Below are 23,765 nucleotides of genomic sequence, written 5' to 3' on the forward strand. Positions count from 1 at the left end.
TCTAGAGTAGAGAGTCAAATCCACTTGAGTTTACTCTGTGTAGTTTTTTAACTAGATGTCATGCTTTGGAAACTGAAATCCTTTCTATTTAAAAACTCGTATTTCTGTCTTCTATTGAAATCTTCAAGGCCTTGACAATTCTGAGACCAAGTTCCGACCTAACAGTGACTTTATGATTTGCTTTTCTAGATGCACGTATCTGCCACTCCCCCGCTTCCTGCCCTGAAGCATGAAGCTGCCCCTCAGTGTAACTGCCAAAGGCAGTGAGGAGCCGGATTCCTCCCTCTGTGTCTCCAGTCCCTCAGCCTACTCCCAGCCACCAGCAGGCTCTTCATGCCACTGCTCCAACCTACCTACCTATTTCCCCTGCTAGGGGACATGCCCCTTAGTGCATGTCCTGATTGTATTTGATATTGGGTCCATTCCTTGCTTTTCACTGGCTACCACAGCCTGCATTTACCTGGGCTTGGCCCCTGGGAAACACAAACAGGACTGAAGGTAGGATAAATGAAGAATCTGAGGTGTGTGCCCCCTCCTCACCGCTTTATACAATACCCCTGGCAAGCTCCTACCCACCAGGGGTGCATCTGCACCATTCAGAAACCTAACAGTAAAAAGCTCATAAAATAAAAATAATAATTCAAGGCGTAAAAATAATTGAAGGCAGAATTCTTTATTAAAAAATACTATGAAGGGGTCTGTGTAGAGAGGAACTTTAAAGAACAGTGTTTAGAATCCTAGACAGATACCAAGAGTCCGTACATCCACCAGGCACCCTCAGGCAAAGCACACAGCCAGCTATTAATTAATAACTGTGTTGGGAAGGAACCAGGGAGCTAACACCCTTGGCATCGCTTGCTCCATTTGCACATGGCTTCTCATGAAAACATTGACATGTCAGGCCGCTGCATCTTTGCTGAGGGAGTAGACTATTAGGTAGACTAAATTCACACAGCAGCAACTGCACTCACTACTGATCACAGTCTACAACTAAAATTGTCTCCACCTACTGTCTCAGCTGTGTCCGCGGCAAGAGGGCACAGGGCCGAGGGTGAATGATTCCTCAAGGCGACGCGTTCGCTGAACATCTGTTGGGTTCTTCCGATGTGTCAGGTGCTACCCCAGGGACGGAAAAAGAGGAAGAGAGAGTCCCTGCTATACAAAGCTTATATTATGATGTCAAGGACAGAATGCACAGGCAGTCACGTAGAGAGGTCTGTATATTCAAGGAGCAGAGGAGAGTGTGTGCAAGAACTTAGATGTCACGGGGCTTGGTGTGTTCAGAACGCAAACAGAGAGGCCTGTGAGGGTGCGAGGGTGTAATGAATGAGGCCCAAAGGGCATCCAGAAGGCATGAGAGGGGCTTCAGAGTTGACGTTGGGTACTCAAAGCTGAAAAACGCTGAGAGCCAGGAGGTGATCGAGCCTGGTTTGGACTGAAGAGATGCTTTGATAACAGGGGAAAAGAAGAGAGCTGAGCCCCGGTGTAAACTACGGAAGCAAACAAAATACTGGGGACGTCAGCCGAAGCGTGGGAGAGGAGGTGGAGTAAGAGGAGAGTAAATGAGTGAGTGAGAGGGGGTTAGGATTAGAAATACGTGCAGTTCTCCGTAGTCACGGGTTCTAAACCCCAGTCCTAGCAAAATTTCTACAGCTGCACCTGTGGTGAACACGCACGGTCTTTCCGCCTACCATTATGTTCACCCAGCCCAGGTAGCAACACTCAGCATTTACGCAGCCCGAGGCATTGCAGGTGACCCAGAACAGCTTGAAACGTTGTTAACAAAGGGTGTGTTTAGGTGAGCTGCAAACTTCGGGAGACCATTTGACCCAAGAGACTCGAGATCTACGGTTTCACACCCAAAGAGGATGACTGCTTTGAATTTGGAAATACAGATTTGATGAAAAAGCAGGTACACCAGACGCATTTATGACTGTACTGGTGAATATTTTGAAAAAAAAAATTATAGCAACCATTGAATAGTTTTAGTAGATTAAGAAATTAAATTAGCCAAGTACAGTGCCAAACACCTGTAATCCCAGCACTCTCGGAGGAAGAGGCAGGTGGATCCTGGTGAGTTTGAGGCCAGCCTGGTCTACAAAGTGAGTCTAGGATAGCCAAGATTACACAGAAGAACCCTGTCTCAAAAAACTGAAAATAAAATTAAATTAAATTAAGTAATATATACCTATATTTTAAAAGTCAGTTTTGATATTTTCTACTTAAAATTAAAGAAAGAAAAACAGATTTCTAAATAAGTGTATTAAAATATTTTCTAATACACAGACTATTCTTAGGTGTAGCATCACATGAGCAGTCATACAGTAGGGAGATCTGTCTGGGAAAAGTTGGGGGAGGGTGAATATGACTAAACCATATTATACAAACTTCTCAAAAAACTAATAAAACATTTTAAATGGCCATAATATGTTAGTGAACTTGTAATGCATCTCAAATATTTCTGAAAAATATGGACATATTTTACACACACACACATAGCTTTAAAAAAAAACATGCCATGCGTACCACATGGTCTGAATATGACTCACTTTATTGATATATTTATATCTCGTGGATATGACCAAGTATATAAAAATGTATGATAGTAGTAAGCATCCAGAGCCTTTGCGGCTGTCTGTGTAGCACTCCTTTCCATAACGCTGGGCATGAGTAGGAACCCTCTGGAATGAAAGAGCAGAGACAAAGGATGAAGCCTGAAATAACACACAAAGCTTAGTTTCTTGCTTATTTAAGGGAGAGCTGTGGTGCCAATGTGCAAACTCCCCAAGCAGAACAGACCGGAAGCGACACAAGTCATCTGCAGAGCCTGAGTGACCAGCAGAGTTACTGCAGGGGAAGAGGCTTGGCATTGGCTGTGGAGGCACACACGGCCACTGTAAGAGCTTGTTCTCTCGAGAGCATGTTCACTGAGGGACTGACTGACTTTCAGAAGGAAAAACTGTCACCATGGGTTAGCTTCAGGGGTGCAGAGTCACTGAAGAGAGCTATCACTGACTGTCTAATGTGCGAGGATGATCACATTTTGCCTCAGCTATAGAAACAGCGCTGATTGATTAAACTTGTCTATCAGGAGCCCCAATGGTTTACTGCTCGGTGACTAAAAACCAGTTGTTTTTTTTACTAAGAGTCTGGAAACTTATTCCCAAACTCCCGTGATGTTTAGCATTGATTGTCAACTTGACAGAACCGTGCAGAAAACAAATATTGGGTAGGTCTACAGGGGGGTTTCTCGAATGGGTTAATTGAGGTTAGACCTACCTAAATAAAGGCTGGGGTCACAAATAAAATGCAGGAAACAAGCACATCTCAATGTTTATCAAATTTTCCTTCTGGAAGCAGATGCAGTGTGACCTTTCCCAGGCCACCACACCCTCCCACCATCATGGATTGTACGTACCCCTGAATTACGAGGCACCCCAGACCTTTCCTCTCTTGATTCATGTCAAGTATGTGGCTGGTGTAATAAGAAAAGTAACCCATAATACTCTCATTTGGTCTTCCTTCGGCCAAGGCTATAGAAGAATTTCAAGGTCTTCATCTTATAACTGGCGCTCCTTGAATAGAATGTTTTCTTTGCAGAAATGTCATTTCTGTTTGAAAGTAACTGTATTGGTCTCAGATTTTTCCCTCTGCAACAGAAACTCCTTACAAGGAAAAATGGATTCACTTAGCTAGCAGATTTGGAGAGCCGGGCACCCCATAGCAGCTTAGTTGAGGCAAGGACAGCATGGCCAATGACAAAAGATAGAACATAAGAAAGAGTAAGTCATGTTACCAGGAAAGGACGGAATGGGGTATGCTCAGAGGTCTCCTAATGGCAGTGAGAAACCACAGGCTGACTTCTGAGACCATGGCTTCAAAGTTACTCCAGGACGCCGCACTAGCCTCCACTTCCCAAGATACCCACCCCAAGAGCCACGCCTTCACCACATGACCCTTCAGCAGATCAGTGTTAGCCACATCAGAGCGCTGCAGCGAACTGACGTTTGCTTTCAGTTAATGTTTGCCTGCAGAGAAGCACTTAAGACTCCTTACAGACTGGAAGTGTCAGTCACTGAAGAAGGAAACCAAAATTACTATCAGAATGAACTCTAGAAACATATCCCCGTACCTCTCAGGTTGACGGAGACAACAGGTCCCATCACCCTGAGGCTACTTTAGTCACGCGGCCTTTTGTTTTAGCGGGGATTCTTCTGGGATGAAAAGCATGCCTTCAAAATTATTATTCCGATGCCCTAATCTAATTACCTTAGGATGTGCTAAGATGGCATTAAATCATCAAGGTAAACCAAATCTTGATCTGATTGATTGATGTCCTAAGAAAAGGACATAATGAGGCACGTGGAAGAATAAAGCCATCTCAAGACACAGGGAAGAGGACGTCATCACCCAGGTGCCAGCAACCAAGACCTAGAAGAAGCTACTCGTGCCGACACCCTGGTTCAAACCTCTGTGCTTTAGCATTGTAAGAAGAGAAAGATCTGTTGTTGAGACACCCAGTCCGCAGTACTGTGGCCCAGTGAAGGAATGCAAATGTGGGTGGTTTCTCCTCACCTGCATGAGTCCACTGCGGTAGGAAATGTTGCCAGTGGTTAGCATTCCTCTGTGCTTGTCCAGAAGAGAGCCCTGGGGTCTCCCGTTTCCCCTCAGTACCGAGGAAAATGAATTTACCCCGTTCAGTGTCCTTGTGCACAGACTATCTAGGTTCCTGGTCCAGCCAGAGAAGGCAGCAAAATTTTAGTGATGAGTCAAGCCATCAGTGCCTTCAGTTTCATCAGTATCTTTAGAAATGGCGTGCACTCGTTAGTACTAACCCCACCAATAAGAGTTTATGTGTGCACCTTTTTCTTTTTTGTTGTTTAAGGCCGAACCTAAGGCTTTGTCCATACTAAACCTCGACGACTGAGCTTAACCGCAAAACTTACCCATGTCTTAGAGCTTAAAGCTTAGAGTCATTTCTGAATCTGAGTCCTTTAAATCCTTTGTCTCTTGTCACTGAGCCTACTTTCTTGACTTCTATGGGTCTTACAATGGTTTCATTTCTTTTATTCTTCGAGGTTATAATTACATATTTTAACCCTTCCCTTTTCTTCCTCCAAACTCTCAAACTCTCCCTTATATTCCTTCTTGCTGTCTTTCAAAGAACTAAGGCCAACAACTGACAAGCAGAGCTTCGTAAAACTAAAAAGCTTCTGCACAGCTAGAGAAACTATCAACCTGGTGAAAAGGAAGCCCACAGAATGGAGAGAACCTTCACCAATATGTGGTGAATAATATCCAGGATGTAAAAACAGCCCAAAAAACAAGAGTCAAAAGAAATGACCCATTTGTATAATGTGCCTGAGACCTGAACAGAGAGTTCACAACAGAAGAAAATTAATGGCTAAGAAAGATGTCAAAAATGTTCACAGTCCCTAGCAATTAGAGAAATGCAAATCAAAACAACTTTGAGGTTTCATCTTACCCCAGTCAGAATGGCAAAGACCAATAAAAGAACTAACAACAAATGCTGGAGAGGACGCAGGAGGAGAAGAGATCCCTCATTCACTGATAGTGCATTCACAAACTGGTGCGGACACTGTAGAAATCAGTGTGAATTCTTAAAAAGCTAAAAATAAACCTACCATGTGACCCAGCTGTATCTCCTTGGCCCTTGGCATATACTCAAAGGACTAGACATGCTACTCCACAGATGCTTGCTGAGCCATGTTCACTGCTGCTCTAGTCACAACATGCAGGAAGCCAAAACAACCTAAAAGTCCTTCAACTGATGAATGGATAATGAAGGTGTGTTACCTATACATGATGAAATACTATTCAGCTGTAAAGGAAAACGAAATCATGAACTTTGAAGGAAAATGGATGGCACTAGGAAAGACCATATTGAGAGAGGTAGCTCAGATCCAGGCAGACAAACTTTGCATGTTCTATCTCATTTGAGGCTCCTACTTTCAAATCTTCAGGTATAGGTACAGTCCCTGTCATCACTAAGAAAACTTGAACAAACGAAGACCATTACAGCAGCAGGTACTCAGCACAGGCCGTTCCAGCGGCGGAGGGACAGGAGCGAGAGAAGCTCAGATGATGACTTCAATACTATAGATCAAGCATGGCTGAGTTGTTTTGGAAGCAGATGCTGAAACAGTTTGAAGGGCGACAGCTCTCCACAGTGGAAGCAGGTCTTCAGGAACAGCCTGTCTGTTCCTGGTGAAGGCTGTCTCCAGGCACCTCGCCCTTCCTTGCAGAGGGGTCTGAGGGGGTCATCTCTGAAACTACTGACATGGACCCACTCCTGCCCACATTCCTATGACCAGCCTACACCACACGACTGAGCCAGCTACCAAAGTGACAGGATGAATGTTGAAGCGTCGAGTTTAGACCCCAGAGAAGGAGCCTACGAGTAAGTCCAGAAGACCATCAAATGATGAGGAACAAAAATGCTACTGTGTGTGGCCTCCAAAGCCTATACATTTAGTCAGAATTAGCAGGAGTAGTATAGCTTACACTAGGACATTTAGTGACTGGCCCAAATGATGTGTGTCATTCTCAACAGCATCTTAGCACATTACCAGCAACCAAAGTCCTCGGATGTCAAAATCCCAGACACAATTAACTAATGAAATTACTGATCTTTACCTGCCCAAAAAGCCCATAAATGAGTCCAAGTGTGCATCCTGTGTGGGTATTTCCTTTTGTGCACATTTGGAGCCAATTTTGGAGTCCCAATTTTGGAGCCACTACTCAGCCCACACCTGCTTTCTGTAAGCAGAAGGTTATTGTGAAATTCAAATGCTGATTTACGTACTCCCCACGTCTGGTTGCAGTCCTTGTTCTAAGAACCTCCTGTCTTAATGTTGTGTGGACACTTTGCCAAATTGGTCCTTGATATGCCAATAAAGCAGCTTACAGCCAGTCTCTGGGCAAAGGAGATAATAGGGATAGACTTCCTGCCGGCCAAGGGACCAGGAGAGAGAGCTCAGCCAGGAAAGCTACAAAGTGCAAGTATCTATAGGATGCACCCTGGAAGGAAGCCAAATTAGTTTAGAGGGAAAAGAATAGAGTTAAAACTTCTCATTACTTGTGCTGTGAAGCTTGTGAAAATAATAAAATAAAGTCTCGATCATTTTTGTGATAGCTGGGTTAAGAGAGAAACTAAGAGAAACAAATTCACCTTTATAAAATAACATTAACAACTTTCAGCTTGATTCTCTTGATCTCTGACAAAAGACAAGAGAACAGAAAATTCTTAATTGTGAAACTATGGTACCTAATGAAATTGAGGATCAAGGTAGACAGCCCATTGATAATGGGCTAAGAAATCTAGCTCACTGGAGTGGAGCCCAGCTCACTGGCATGGATCTGGGCATGAAATGAGAGTGCCTAAGTGTCTAGATTATGCATGAATTCATGAAGATCTAATTGACCCTTGATAAAGATAAAGGAGGAATAAGATTAGCTAAAAAAAAAAAAAAACAAACAAACAAAAATAAAAAACACTTAGGGAGGCAGAGACAGGCAGATCTCTGACTTTCAGGCCAGCCTGGTCTACAAAGCAAATCTAGGACAGCCAGGGCTACACAGAGAAACCCTGGCTTGAAAAGAAACAAAAGAGAGAGGGAGGAAGAGAGGAAGTAGGAAAAGGAGAGGAATGAGGGAGAAGAAGGAAAGGAGAGAGAGAGAGAAGAGTTTCCAAATGAAAGGCACAATATAAGAAAATAATGCAAAAAGACAGCAATGCAGATGACACAGAAAAAAGAGCAGATCCCATGCATGGAGACAGGTTAACAACCCAGCTGAAAAGGGACAGATAGTTCATCAGGCTGGGAGATGGAAAACCTTGATGCTGAAATGCACTGTTGCTGAAGGACAGATGATCAGGACTAAAATTATGAAGGCTCATGGCTTCAATAGCTGAGTGGATCTTCATGAGGACATTTGAACTGTTAAATTTGTGGGGTTGATAGTGTTTCTATTGTAAAAGTTAAAGAGTATAAAGTTTTTAGCTTAAACAGAAAGGGGGAAGATGTAGAGGAATTTTAATTCAGAACATGACTGCTCTGGCAAGTGATCACATCCAAAAACCTTCTAAGTCTGTGTGATCCAGCTGGAATACAAACACACCTTTAATCCAGGAAGAAGAGGCAAGAAGGTCTGAGTTCAAGGCCAGCCTGGTATAGAGAAAGTTTCAGTATGATAGTGTGCATGTGTGACCCCAAGTTTCAGGTGAAGAAAAGCTTAGATCCAGGTGTGTCGGTACAGGCCTTTAATCCCAAACAATGAAGGTAAAAGTTAGTTTGCAGAAGGAAGTACCGATGTTTAAAATGATATTTAGTTGAGTTACAGAAAAAGTGACAAATTGGAGAAAGATTTGACAGAATACGATATGCCCAACTCACACAAAAAGAGAAAGGAAAGGGAAGCTACTTAAGAGAAGAAAAAGAGCAGTAGTGGAGAGAGAGGTTGCAGAGAGAGAACTTAGGTGAGGGTAGAATGAGCCAGAGAATGAGAAGGAGCCAGAAGATTAGAGCAGATTGCTTCATGTAGTTTGAGGCCAAGCAGAGCAGTTCAGAGGCTGAGAAAAGCCAGATTGAGTAAATCAGCTGGGAGAGGAGTTAGAGCCAGAACAGCTGAGTTGAACCAGCCAGCCATGAGCTCAGTAAGACAGTAAAGGGTGAGCTTATTCAGCAATGAGTCTGAGGCTGAAAACATTCTTAGACCTAGGCTAGATTGTATGGAGGCTAGATGCTTTCTAGGTTAGTAGTCCTAGGTTAGCAGACGGAGGCAGTAAGCCTCTGAAACAACTGAAATGGGCAAATAAAAGTTATTTTTACGTCTGAGGGTTGTCTGTTATTCTTGCAAAATTTACTGGGTTTTTGCTCAACCTAAATTCATAATTTAACTCCAACCTCTGATATGCCTAGTTGTAATAACTAGTGCATAGTACATTTACAACATAATTTTAACTCTGGTATCCTAAACTACTTTTTCATAGACAGTTGTTATATTTATTTAAAAATTAATACATTTATATGAGAAAAATTGTCCCTTCCTTAAGTGAACCTAAACTTTAAAAGTAACTTTTATTCTCCTGATTCAGTTGTTGTCTTGGAGACTTACTGCCTCTGTCTGCTAACCTAGGCTAGTCCTGGAGGCTTCTAGCCTCCAATCATCTAACGTAGGCCTAGAATATTTTCAGCCTCTGAGACTCACTGCTGAATAAGCTCACTCTTCCTTTTTCTTACTGAGCTTTGGGCTGGCTGGTTCAACTCAGCTGTTCTGGCTCAAACTCCTCTCCCAGCTGACTGATTCAATCTGGCTTTTCTCTCAACCTCTAAGTTGCTCTGCTTGGCCTCAAACTAACCCCAGCAATCTGTTCTAATCTTGTGACTCCTCATTCTCTGTCTCCTTCTGCTTTCACCTATGTCTAGCTTGTTCTCTCTTCAACTTGTCTCTGTTGCCTCTCTCTCTTATTGCTCCTTAAGTAACTTCCCTTCCCTCTCTCTTCTTGTGAGAGTTGGGTGTATCCTATTCTGTCAAATCTTTCTCTGATTCGTCACTGTTTATGCCACTCAATTGACATCACTTTAAAACATGGATGCTCCCTTCTACAAATTAACTTTCCCTTTATTGTTTGGGATTAAAGGCATGTACCACCACACCTGGATCTGAGCTTTTCTTTACCTGAAACTTGCTGTATACCAGGCTGGTCTTGAACTCAGAGAACTGCTTGCCTCTGTCTCCTGGATTAAAAGTGTGTTTATAATCCAGGCAGAGCACACAGACCTAAAAAATCTTTGGATGTGATGTCTTGGCAGCTGGATCACACAGACCTGAAGGTCTTTGGATGTGATCTCTTGCCAGAGCATCCATGTTCTGAATAAAGTTCCTCTACACTAAACTTCAAATAGAAGATGCTCAGCTCTTAACCTTATGACTCTTTTAAAACTATTATTTTACTTATGATAAAGTCTCTTAAATTAGTAGATGATAATAATGTAAGATTATAAGACAATCCTATTAAGTGATTATAAATGGAAAAAATTACACTAATACCAGACCAAAACTATTGAGCTCTGCTCTCTCTTCAGCAGATCACAGGAGTTTACATTCAGTGCTAGTCCAGTTTTTTATTGTCTGACTATCTTTTAAAGATACTCTCTAATGTTTTGAAACTCCAAAGGCTCCATTAGGAGTGGAGCGTGCACAACAGCTCTTCCCCTCTAATCTTCATGTAAACACAGGGAGTGAGCCTGTTTCCAGACAGCTCTTCTGCTTTTGAGAGGAGCCTAAAACCCCTTCAGCAAGAGGCAGGCCCTTTGTTCTACAGCCATGGGCAGCCACAAGCCCAAAGTACAAAGAGCTAGTGGCATTTCCCAAAGATGACATTGCTGGGATGTTCTCTGAGAGCAGAGAAAGCCAGTGATGGTGAGATCTTCCAAAGGATTGGGGTGAGAGGGAGAACCATACCTATGGTGTGATTCGGCCAAATTTATTATATGGCCAATGGGAAATTACATACAAACACATCACACACACACACACACACACACACACACACACCACATACAAACACTCACACACTCACACATGCAGCAACAGCTTCAGTGAACACTTTGATGCTTCTGTATGCTGTCACATGGAAACCTCCTACGCTGGACCAACGTGTAGATAGCTTTTGCCCCAGGCCACCTGGGAATGGGACCCCAAAGACTAATTCTTCTCTGACTAATTAGTTCTCTAACAGAGAATGATGGGGCACAGCCACAGTCCTGGCACGTGAAGGTCTGAGCCAAGAGGATTTTGGTTCAGCCTAGCATAAGCTACATAATGAGACCATTTACGAAAAAATAAAAAAATTAAAAAACACCCAACTAAATAAATTCTTTTTTTCTCTCTACATTCCAACTCAAGTCTTTGTTGCAACAAAACTATTGTGATGCCCTTTGTCACTTTTCCTTTTAAAAGTCTGCATTGTTTCTGCCTTTCACTTTAATCAGCAAAATTTATTGCAGTTGGATATAATTTTTTCAATTATATCTAATGAACACATTGTTTTAATAACAGCTTTTTAATCACACTCCTCTGCTACCATGTATCAAGATTCATAGATAATCCAACCAACCTACATATAAAATTTCAAAGAATCAATACATGGCTAAAACTATGAAATGGGAGAGAATAAAATTTTATGGCTATAACAACAGTATGAATTTCTGTACTTAAATGCCCAGGCGTGACTCCACTAGAGAGGGGAAAAAAGGAATCTAGCTGCTTGTCCGTATTTAAAACAATTACATTTAGATGTAAAGAAAAGCAATCTTCAGTTCATCACCAGCCCGTTAGTATATTTCATATTTTAAAATAGGGGATTAGGACTGCTGGGTGGGTTCTTGCAGCATCAAGAGCTGTCAACACAGAATCATCTATGTGAACGCGGCACCACCCCAGGTCCACAGTGAGTATTCCTTCCCAAGGGACACACTTGGGAACCTTGACCAGCTCTCAGTAACTCTTCAGACCAAAGCAGTCACTGCACAGGGTGTGCATTTCCCACGCCTCTGTTATCCTCGGCGAGTGCGGAGTTCTGCATCCCAGGAACATGCCATGTGTGGGATACCGGGAAGTCAGACAGAACGCGGGGTGGGTTTTCTAACGGGTGGGCCTTTGCCAGCAGGGAGAAGCATGTGGCTTCCTTGGCCACACCCACTCAGGGCCAGTTGAACAGCAATCCCTGAACCATCCAATACAGACAACAGAAGGAAAGACTATCTTTCCTCTGAGATATCCACGTGATGAGCGTCCCGCCCTCCTCTGAAGCAAGAAGACATCAGCTGTTGCCTCACATGGCCTCAGCCAGAGCTGAAACACATCACGCTGCAGGAGGAGAGTAAGGCCCTGTGAAAAGAGCAAAAGGGAGAGATGAAGGCTTCCTGCAAGGCTTGGTGTTCCTGTAGTTGGCCCATCCTGACCAACCGATGCCTTCAGAGGCCCAAGACTGAATCAAGATGCTCAGTGAAATACTCTTAACCATTCTGGGTGTCTTACCTGAATTCTGAAAGGCAGAAGATAATATCAGGCTCAGAAAAAAAAAAAAAAAAGCGCCTCAGAAACAGGACATAGAAATAATGCTTTTGTGTTTCTTAAAACATGAAGTGACCAAAGTCGCTGTCTGTGTGACTGTGCTACTGATTTTTTGATATTAAAATTCTGCCAATTTTGTGTTTTCCAAATATAAGCTTTCATGATGAAATGCCTGGACTGGTCTTAAAGCTAAAGACATCTTTATAAACATAGGTAAATCTTGTTACTACAGAAAGTATACACGAATTTATATGCATATATTCATATATATCCCTTTTATATGTACTTTATGTTACTGGTTCCCATTCAGAAAAACAACGTACAAATAATGAATGGCTTAAGCCACATCCCATAAGTAACTATGACCTAGTACCTTGACAGTGAGTGCATCATGGGAAAAGCATGCACATGTGTTCCCTTAAGTCTGACCCGCTCTAGCATCAGCTTTTACGAATCACTCTTCATAAGGCTGAATTACAGGGTAAGCAGATAAACACTCAGGCCGTGTATAAATCCCGGCAGTACTGAACACGGCTTAAAGCCGTGTCCTGCGGAGCCTTCAACTCCAGCTAAACTCCAGGGAAATCATCTCCTCTCTCCGTTCCATCTGGAATTAGCAACTGTAACAGCGCAGTCCTGTCACGCTCGGGCACTGCCCAGCCCAGCACAGCCTGGTGAGCGTGGACATCCAGCATTGTTTATATGTGCGCTAAGACCCTTCCAAATGCTCCCCACCCCAAGCGGCCCAACATTTAGCAACTTCCAAAAACACTTACTGCCAGAAAAGCAAGCCACGGTTCCTCTGCCCGTATGATTTCATTTCCGCTGTCCTCTTGTGGGAGGTGAGATTTTGGAGCCTGTACTCTACAATTACCATCAAACGGGTTGCATTGTTTTATCCACCCGAGCATCGTCATGTTTGAAAATGATAGAATGATATTAAGAAAGATCTTTTCTTCTCCATATGTGAATCCATTATCAGATACAAAAGCCTACACACAAATCAGCTAAGAAATTGAAGACGATAAAGTGAGGGATTTGTGATTTATATTCAATCCTATCTGTCTATTTAACAGCTTCTTCCTTAGGCACAAGTTTAGTGGCTAAAATTATACTTGAATTTCTTAAAGTTGCCTATCATCAGACTGCTCTATAAATATTATCATAGACCACCATTCTGCTCATATTAAAAAGCTCTGCTTATGATATTCTCCTCTAAGGTGGGAACAAATAAAAGCAAAACCCATGAATATGACTTGATTTGCATTCTGGTATTATAAACCAGAATAATTCCATCTTGAGTCACGTCACGCATGCATGTACATGTGACTTGTGTAAGATTCCTAACACTGAAGAATGACAGAATTGTCTAACAGCACTTACCATTGTGACAGCGCTATGTATCAAGCCAAGCTGTGGGCCTGAAGAAAACAGAGGCCTGATTCCATGGCACAGAGAGACAGGGGGCACACTAGTTCCTGAAGAAGAGGATATTCTATAGTGGAAGACACTCTAGGAACACAAGTATCGCAGGAAAGTCCTGCGTTGACATGAGATGACATTAAACGACACTAAAAATGAACATGGAAAACAAGATGCGTGTTGCTTGTCTAACAAGGGGAAAGCTTTATGCTATCGCCCAAAAGCATCAAAAGCAGCTACACGGGTGATGTCTTTGACTCTCCAAAACAACTACCTTTCTTATATCCTCACGGTTACCCAAGTCTAGCTCTGGAATCCAGAAGCCACGGTTAGCAACCGGCCAGTGGTGCTGTCACAGCTGGATGGCCCACCGCTGGTCACTCTGGAGCAGTAAGCTCGAATCTTGGATTGCCCTCCCCGTCAGGCACTCTTCGCTTGGGAAGTACCCCTCCCACTACCCCGGGTGTTACCGCGTGGTGAGCCTGCGCTCTACCCTGGCAGCTGGGAAAGCTGGAAAATAAAGGCAGGCGGGACGCTGCTGATGGCCCAGGGGACTCTGTGCAGGTTGAGGTCTGAATCCAAGCCCGCACGCTCGGTTATGTAAGACCTCCAAGTCATGTTTTTCTTTCTGTTAAAGGCTTTTTGAGTTGAATGCCGGCAAAGCTCCCCCCACAACTAGCGGGGGCGGGAGAGAAGGAAGGGAAGAAACACTGACAGATAAAATCGAGATTCTATTTTCCTAGTACAGCCTCAGGTGCTGTTTGTTAGTCACACTGTGAGCGCCCACACATGCTAAATGAGGGCATGAATGCTGCTAGCTACAGGAAGCGCTATGGGTTGCGTCCAAAGACCTGAGGGGGGAGAAAAGCAAGAGCCATTTTTATAGGATCTGTGTACAGTGGGGGGGGACTCTTGTGCTTTTCTTTGGCTTTTTTTTCTGCTTTTTTTTAAATTCTGCTTTTTTTCTGTTTGTTTGGGGGGGTTTATTGCTGTTTGTTTTCTAAAGAAAGGGAGGAGGAAAGTGTGGGGCTGGACAGGTGGGGAGGTGGGAAGGATCTGCTATATAAATATACAGCAAAATGTATTTTCAACAAAAATATTCAAATCTTTTAAAAATAAAAATGCAAAAATTATGAAAAATACAGAAAATTTATCCTGTACAAAGCAAGAAACCCCTTCCAAATAATACAAAGTTGTATATATTAATATATGAGAATTCTTTACATTGATAATCTCCATCTTGCTATAAGCCAGAAAATTCTCTACAAAATAAAGTCTATATGAAAAGCTAAAGAAAAGGTGTGTTCAGTGACTGAGCTGAAAAGGGGACAAAGCAGGATGCAAGAAAACTCTCGAGCAGCCACTGTGAGTGTTTAACTCAGAAAAGACAGGAAACACAGAAAATGGTCATGAATTCCACTCTGTGCCTATAGGTTTTCTCAGAGAAGAAATACTGTGGCCAAGACTGTAGTTACACTTAGGTCTATGGGCAGGATGGTTTACAGAGTAACCACAGGCAGAACCTATTGCCAGGGTCATGAGGGCTACCTGCATGGATTTAAAATTTTTATGCAAATTGAAATGCAGTGATAAAATTAGAAATCAATTGACTTTTTATTAAAAAAAAAAGCAAGGAACTCTTTCTTTTAAGCATAATAGTTGTCAGAAAGCCAAGATCATCTCAGATTAAAGTGCAAACTGGCCTCATATATATAGTGTGTTATTTGCTTCAGTAAAAACAACTAACTTCATTTCCCACAGCTTCTTCTATTTCCAACCAATAATTAAACTCTTCAAAAATTATTTTTTTCATTTTTGAGATTATAATGACATCATTTCTCCCTTCCACCTGCTCCCTCTAAACCCTTCCATATACCCCTTCTTTGCTCTTTCTCAAATTCAGGGCCTTTTTCTTCATTAATTGATATTACATATATATATATATGTAACGTCAGTCCTATAATATTATTTGTGTACACGTTTCCAGGGCTCTGTCTGTTGCAAAGGGAAATTTTCTTGGTGAGAAGCAGGAATTACCTGAAGAGATAAGGAGCAACATTTCGAATGTTTGTTAGGGATTCCACTGGTTTAGTGAAGTGGCTGTTGTGGCTTTTCTTCTAAGATCCATAACTTCACTATCCCTGGGTGGTTGGCTAGGTCTCCAGTACCAGGCGTGACATCTCTCTTGTTCTATTGGGTCTTAAGTCCAATTAGAAGCTTGTTAGTTTCAGCCCAAACCTGCGTGCCACTGCCACACGGTTGGTGTTTTCATGCCACGCTGGTTTTGCGGCAGCTCATAGGCACCATAGCTGGGTGGGGCTGTTGGCTGTTCCCCTCCTTCCGGTACCATGAAAGCGAGGAGGAGGAGGAGGTTTTTGAATCAGTCCTTAGGCAGGAGTCATTCAGCTCAGTTCTAGAGCAGGGCTCTCTGGGCCCTGCTTCTGAAATGCCTGTTTCTTCAGCAACGAGGACTTAGCTGCCAGCTCTCAGTCCTCTCCCGTGTCACAAGTTCGGGAACGCATTAATGATTATCTACAACTCACCATATATGAGCACACGCAGAGCACTGCTTCTCACAGAACCACTGACACACATCTGCACGCGATTTTACGCTATAACACTTGCTGCGTTCAACGACGTCTATTCTTTTCCTGAAGGAATCAGGGAAGCCTTTACCTTTCTAGAAAGGATCTGTGTTGTGGTGCAAACCTGCGAAAGCTTTGCCTGGACTCCAGGAGACACTGCCGTCGCATCTGCGGATCCAGCGCGTTTTAGCGAAATGATGAGCTACCGGTGCACACTTCAAGGACTTTCTGTGGCACCGGGGGCAACGATAGAAATACGAACGTAAGTCCCACTGGAACTGTGTCTGTGACCTTCAGTGTCTCGCTCACCACTTTCATGACTCAGGAAATTGAGTGAGATGAAAGATCTTGTTAAGTGTCCTGATGGCGAGTTCCCGTCGCTGTAGCACTCTGCTATGACGCTGCGATCTTAAGAGCAAGACAGTAAAGGATGAGAACGTCTGAAAACCAGTAAGAGACGGGAAGTGAGAGGACTAGAACTCCGTGCCCTCTGAGGAAATAATTATGCCACACATGGCTTATCGACATTTCAGCATTTTTCAGTAGCTTTTTTTTTTTTTTTCGAAAGAATATAAGCCCAGAGAATACATTAAGACCGTGAAGGCACGTGCATGAAAATGGAACAGCTGCCCCTCGTTGAAAGGCCTCAGGTTTGTTACAAATAATATTAAAGAGGGTTTTTCAGTCCTTAAGTGATATGAATTTTTTTCATTAGGAAACACTGGCTTAATATGCTTAAAGTAAAGATGGTTATCAAACAAATGTCGGTTGGAAGCCCTGATGACGCAGTCAGCAGCGGGAAGGGTCCTGGGAGGACATTCCCTACTATTTTTTTCTTTTACTTGAGTGGGAGCTCACTTCTTTGCAGAAGCAAAATGACAGCTAGGGAAATGACTCGGTAGACAAAGAGCTCGGAGGCCGCATGAACTCTGGTTCACGGCTGCTCACCTACTGCAGTCCTAGCAGAGAGCGGCAGGCAATCTCCAGAGCAAGCTGGCTACCGAGACTACCATATAGGCAGGCTGAGTTCAACTGGGAGGGCCCCCCTCAAGGAAGAAGATGAAGAGCAAGCAAGGGAGATCCCCTACACCAACCCCAGGCCTATTGCATACACATGCTAAAATAAAAAAATAAAAATAAAAAAAAAAGAAAGATAAAATGAAGTTTGGATCTACAATGGCAGAGTTTTCTAACCTTGACCAAATCTCAACTCACAGAAAACAGGATTGGCCCTGCGCCCTGGAAAGATAGATAAAGCAGTGACTATTTGAGGTGATAGCTGAAGGTTCTGGGCCATCCCCAAGCACCTCAGTGCTGCTGCAGAGGCTGAAGGGATCCGTTCCTACACACACCTGTGCCACATGTGCCAATTGCAGCACAAGCCACAGGGACACTTTGCTGTCTAAAAGGAACGGACCTGTAAATTTTCTATCCGTTCTTTAAAACCCATTTGTAGCAACGAGCCAGGAAACACCCACTCTGCCTCCGAAGCAAGCGTTCTGTACCCGTTATTTCCAGTGAGCTCAGACTTGCATACAAAGCACAGGACTACCTTGATGCCTGGTATGTTTAAAGCCTGCCTGTATTATATTTGGTCAATTAACCAAATTGACCTCTAGCTAGAATTCCTATCCGTTTGACCCAGATATCTTAACAATCATGCACCATCATTTCCAGATATGATGCCTTCATGTACCATCAAAGAATTGAGGAGTGTCAGTAAAGGATGTTTGAGAAAGAAATAAGGAGTCATATTATTTTTACTGACCTAAAATTACATATAATACACATAGGTGTGTGTGCATATATACACATAAATAGTTAAAATGACGATTTCCCATCTGGGCTGAGAAGTATCTCCCACCAGAGCCACAGACTATCTAAGAAAAACCCCAGCACCAAGCACAAGAAACTCCCTCCAAGTTGTCGAAACAGTATATGTACTCCCCAAACAGTATAAGCCATTGCTGTTGCCCTTCATGGCTCCCAGAGGCTGAAGGTAAGTCCCTGTTATTAAAGACACCATGCCCTCTGGACGCCAAAAGGTGGGGTACAAACTGTCAAGGGAGGGATGCAACTGACAGCCACACCCGGCTGTAATGCCTGTGGGCCACATGACCAACACGGAAGATTCCTAAAGAGGTACAACGATGGCACTGTTACCGCATTGCATTAATGCACACTCACCTGTGGAAACATGCCTGGTACTGAAAACCTAGTCACTTCCCCCAAACTAGTAAGATGGTGGCTCTTAGAGGGTAGCCTGCTACCACCTAAACCAGCAGAATTCCTAGCGACATCCTAAGTGTTTAACCTGACACTCATGGGTAGATACAGCTCATCAGAGAGGCTTCTCCCTGCGGCAGATGGAGATGATTGCAGAAATCCACACTGCTCTCAAAGCGGAGATAACTGATTGTGGGGTACCCAGCCCCAATCCCTGCACCTAATTCTTAGGGAGCATCACACAATCATGGGCAAAAAGATTGTAAGAGCCATAATACAAGGAAATTTACTGTAAGAGTGTGTCTATTAAAATAACAGAGAGGCGACACCTACGATACTCAATAATATGGCCACTGAAATAAGACCGAAGAAGGGCAGCACCAGCAGAGGTGCTAACACGCAAGGGGGAACTCTCACAGCGCCACCTTAGAAGAGACCGAAGGGCACCTGGACTGCTGAGCAGAGAGAATCAATCCTGCCTAAGGATGATGCTCTAACCGGCCAGTCAGTACAAAGCAGTCAGCCCTCAAACCACGTACACCCAAGCAAAACTAAATGAACTCAGCAGGGTGTGTGTGTGTGTGTGTGTGTGTGTGTGTGTGTGTGTGTGCATGTACATAACAATTATGAAGAAAATGAATTTGAGAGGAAGTTAGGAGGATTGGAGGGAGAAGAGAGAAAGGAGAACTGATAGAATTATATTTTAATTTTTAAAATCAGTTTTAAAATTAAAGTAGTAAAGCTTACACATACATGTGCACACACATGCATGCCCACATACACGAAGCCATATGCATTCAGACACATACACACATGCACATGTGCACAGACACACAAAAGTACACACATGTGTACATACATACACAGACACATGTATATACACAGGCATGCATGCACACATATCCACACACATACATGCATAGACAGACACACACGTGCACATATACACAAAAATATACGAGTGTGCACATAGGCACACAGGCATACACACCATGTGCACAAACACACATGCACATACAGATGTGCACACATGTACATACTCACAGAGACACACACATGCACACACACAAATACACATATATGCGCACACACACACACACACACACACACACACACACACACGGTACATCACTGGTTTGACTATGAAGAAGAAGCCACAGGGCACACCACTGCTTAACGCTTGTTAGCTCCCAACTCCACTGCTCCCAAGCTCACGGCCCTAAGCAATCTGACTTCCAGTTTGATTTGATGGCCTCTGGTGCTCAGCAGCCTTGAGCGGAAAGCTGTCGCCCAACAGCAGTCTTTGACAGATATGGAGACCATCCTCATGGCTTCACAGTGGCCATGAAGAAGCTGCTGCCGCAGCTGCTTGCTACCAAAGCACAGCTCTCGCCCCGGAAGACACTGCTGCTGTAAAAACTGTTGAAGTCGGCTGGCTCCGAACCCTCTGCTGTCCGTAGCCTTAGAAAAACTAGTTTCCATTTTCAGGCCAGTTAGACGGACAGCATTTCCTCTGGTGGTCCAGCCAAAGACATCCTACGCTTCCCTTAAGGACTGTACCGTGATTACTCCAGGCATAGCCCTCCCTTTGTAGGAGAGACTTTAACATCTCTAGTACAAACATCCTTCTCTCTGGCCCCTCCTGACTATGTGCTCAAAATGGTCAGCTCACTTTCAAGTCAGCCAGAGACACTCTCTGCTGGTCTTGGATGCAACATTATAAAGCCAATAAGAAGCTCTCTCCCAGGGCCTTTCCTTCTTGACCTTTTATCTTTATTATTCATAGACTACCTGGTAACAAGAAGACATGCCAGAAGCAAGCTGGTAATAGCAACAAAAAAGTACCTAGAGAAACTAAAGTAAGTAACTAATACTCCAGAGAAACAGCTGGGAATAAACATGGCAAAAACAATGATGATGGGTGAAGTAGAAGAAAGGGAAGAGGAGAGAGAACTGAGGCTGAAAATAAAAACTGATAAAGACACAGCAATGGCAAACTGCACAGGAAGAATTCGCAAGAGCTCCTGAACTTAATGGTCTGAGTCCCAACATCCAAGCTCTAAAATGACCAGCACAAGCCTCCGCCGAGGGCCTGTAGGCACAAGAGCTGCAATACTCACTGTGGTAGAAACCAAAGAACCAGCCCTGAAACCTGAGGCCAGTTCAAGAGCTGCAGCTCTAGCTGGCATTGCCTGCCATAGCACCCTCACTTTGCTAGATTCACCCGGCTGCCAAATGCTGGAGCCGCTGGAAGTTAAAACCCCCGAAACAAGCCTCCCAACTGAGTGTCCATGGCCATATGTCTCTGGCTTCTAAACCCTATGGACATGGGCACTGCCAACCAGAAGTCGTGGGCACTCAAGGGCTCAACACTTTGAGCGCTGAAGGAGTTTCGTCTTGCCTACTCATGATTTCCATCCTGCCAGAGCAGATGGATCCCAGATATGTCTTGGATTATTATGATCACATTGTGTTACATTTATAATTATATTGCATGTTATATTGCCCATGTATAAAAGAATACTTCAAGCCCAACTCAGCTTAGGGAGGGGTGGTGAATAATTCAAATTCGCTAGTCATGAAATATGATTACATATCTTATCTTGAGCTTTCCAAGCTGGGCACGGTGGTGCATGCCTAGAATCCCAGCACTTGGAGAGGCTGAAGCAGAAGGATCTCTGTGAGTTCAAGGCCAGTGAGTCCAGGACAGCCAAGGCTACACAGAGAAAGCCTGCCTTGAAAAAGCAAAATGACAAAAGAAACAAACAAAAAATGCTTTTCAAATATTGATTTCCCAGAAAGTTAAGTAAACTCTCCTTTCATAAATACATAAATAAGTAACTTTCGCTATTCTGATCATGTAGCCAACGTGATTCTTTTTCAGACACAGCAGGGGGAGCTGGGAACACGAGACACCCTAAAACCTCCTATATTCCTCCCCATTCTTTACCTAAACCCCGGTTCTCACCTCCTAGCTTTGGCCTTTATTTCAGCTCTGAAGCAACACAAACAGAAAGACCACTACAAAGTTTGCTCTTCAAATAATGAAGACATGCTGAACAGCACATTTTAGAAAGCAAGATAATTGCAGCGTCTTATTTCAGAAGCCTCTCAAGAAGCGATGAAGAAGAGCCAAGATCTTATCACTAATTACGACAGTTCGCGCAAGCTGCTCCCTTCCACACTCTAAGGACAGACAGACCAGCTCTGCAGTAGGTAATGTTGGCAACACCTGCTTTGAAATGATGACCTTACCCTCAGCTTACGAAGTCACTTTTCTACAGACTGCCAGTCAATGACAGAGTAGAGACCAATAGTGCACAGCGCCTGTGCTATTCTTTCTTCCTCAGGGGACGTGGCTGGGGGTGGGGGGGACCAAACGTAAACTACAAGACTCACTCACAGCAGGTGTTCCTGTCTCTGGTATCAGTGTTCTTTGGTGCTTGCTAATAAAAACCATTCAGTCTCCATTTTTGCCTCACGAGCACTGTGAGGGCAAGAGGCACAGCAGTAGCCTGCGTCAAGCATGGTTTTTAGCACTTGGTCCATCCAACAAGCTCACATCTTAGCACCTGCTCTGCATTAGCACATCTAAGCTCTGGGAGGGCAGGACGGGTGAGGCGAAGCTCTGCCCTCCGGTCCTTAGAGTTTAAAGCCTATTATCTGTAATAAACGGTGACAAATGCCGAGCTAGTGACACAGAAGAGGAAAACGCTTGCTTAGCAATACTAGAAAAGAACAAAAGCTTGAAGACTACAGGGGGGAAAAAAAGAACATCACTTTTAAATTTTAATAATCCACACAAAATGATATTCTTCTTACCAAAATAGTTCACTTTATATGAGATGAAAGTAGTGTAGGAAGCTATCACCTTGAAATTGAGATGCAGTGAGCATGCTATCGGGTAGACAGGCAGCCTGGGCGTCCATACGCACACCGAGAAAGCATCTCTGCATGCACACAGAGAAACACATTTTCCGCAGCTGACCATCATAGACATTAATGCTAGGCCGTTATTATTTCCCCTCAGTGTTGGAACTTTTAACAGTACACCTCGAGACTGACCACCCTCTTCGCAAGGGCTTGCCTCTTCTCTGACATGATTCGCTTGCTTTTCCCTCTTTCTACTGCTCCTCTGATGCAGCTCTTCCCCACACTGCACTTAGCACAGTCCTCCAAGAAAAAGCGGTCTTATTATAAGGAAGCAGGCGTCGTTCAAGCCCTGAGAACATTGCTGTAGAAGCAGATATGGAAAACAAGCCAGGGCTGGCCACGCCGTCTCTCCTTCCTTCCCTTCTCAGCCTTCCCAGCTGGCTTGTCTCTATGAGAGATGTGCTTGAATCAGTTCACGCTTTTCACAGAAAAACCCATTATGATAAGCTTTCTAATTGCCGCAGATGCCACTCAACATGCGGCAGATGCTGCTCTCCAAGAGAAGGGTTTAGGGCAGGATTTGTGCCTTGCATTTGCTTTGGAAGTCAATGACTTCTAATTCAGTGGCATCGTCAGCCACAGTCCAGAGGCTTGCGTTGTCGGCTCTGCTTATGACACATCCTTCCTCCACCAACCACACCGAGCCATCCGTTATCCCTTTTTCTACGGACGGATCAAATTCAGTCACTCCACGGAGAGCTGATCTGCGTCTACATAAACACGCTAAAAACAGATGGCAAAAATTGAATATTGGTCACTAGGTCAATTAAGAAATTTAAATTTGTAAAATCTAAAGTTAATATGATGAGCATATCTGACTGTGTGCTTTGTAAGATATTTTCTTGTTTCCTTTTCCTCTGGTTCTTTAAGAAATTTAACACTACCCACAGAGCAACATGCTGCAGAAAAAGGGGCTTAATTTTGAACATAAAATTCAGTCGGCACCTCAACATACCTGTTCAAAGAGCTTAGCAATAACATGCTAGATCTTTGTCACAGAAGTGTGACCCGGGGGTGTATCTTCACATCCTTTCTGTCTGTGAATATGTGATGCCACGTTGTATCCACAATAGAGGTGTGAGCCTCCCCTCAAAGAGTGTGACATGATAAATTTACTTTTCATCTTACGGTCAAAAAGAAGCTTTACTTCCCATTAGAAGCTGATAGGCTTTACTCTTTCCAACCATGTTTTCTTTCTACTTGGGCTGCCTGTAAACTAATATTAGATGTGTCATAAATAGAGTACATCGGACACGTTTTCTCTACACTCTACAAATTCTAGTCTAACGGAGTTTCCTTTGTTTCATTTTGTAAATTTCACTCATACATACCTTCTATTTTATTGCATGTCAACACTGCAAAGTACAAAAATAAATAAACGTTTTTTGCTAACTGTCATGACTCTAACCAAATCCTTTAGTCTCTATGTTTCTGTTTTTCCATTTATAAAATGAAAGTATTATTCATGGGATATAGTAAAATTTGGAATATGTTATT

General features: G+C 43.4%; 1 long non-coding RNA gene across 1 annotated transcript; it reads right to left on the reverse strand.

Moving 5' to 3' along the window:
* Positions 1–11,208: 11,208 nt before the first annotated feature.
* On the reverse strand, positions 11,209–14,088 carry LOC132652828 (uncharacterized). Its single transcript, XR_009590377.1, has 4 exons — positions 13,799–14,088; positions 13,486–13,580; positions 12,879–13,109; positions 11,209–11,916 (listed from the first exon to the last, which is right to left on the reverse strand). It is a non-coding gene; the product is annotated as an uncharacterized LOC132652828 (long non-coding RNA).
* Between the last annotated feature and the right edge of the window lie 9,677 nt (positions 14,089–23,765).

The sequence above is a fragment of the Meriones unguiculatus genome, chromosome 3 (assembly GCF_030254825.1).
Source record: "Meriones unguiculatus strain TT.TT164.6M chromosome 3, Bangor_MerUng_6.1, whole genome shotgun sequence".
Taxonomy (NCBI): domain Eukaryota; kingdom Metazoa; phylum Chordata; class Mammalia; order Rodentia; family Muridae; genus Meriones; species Meriones unguiculatus.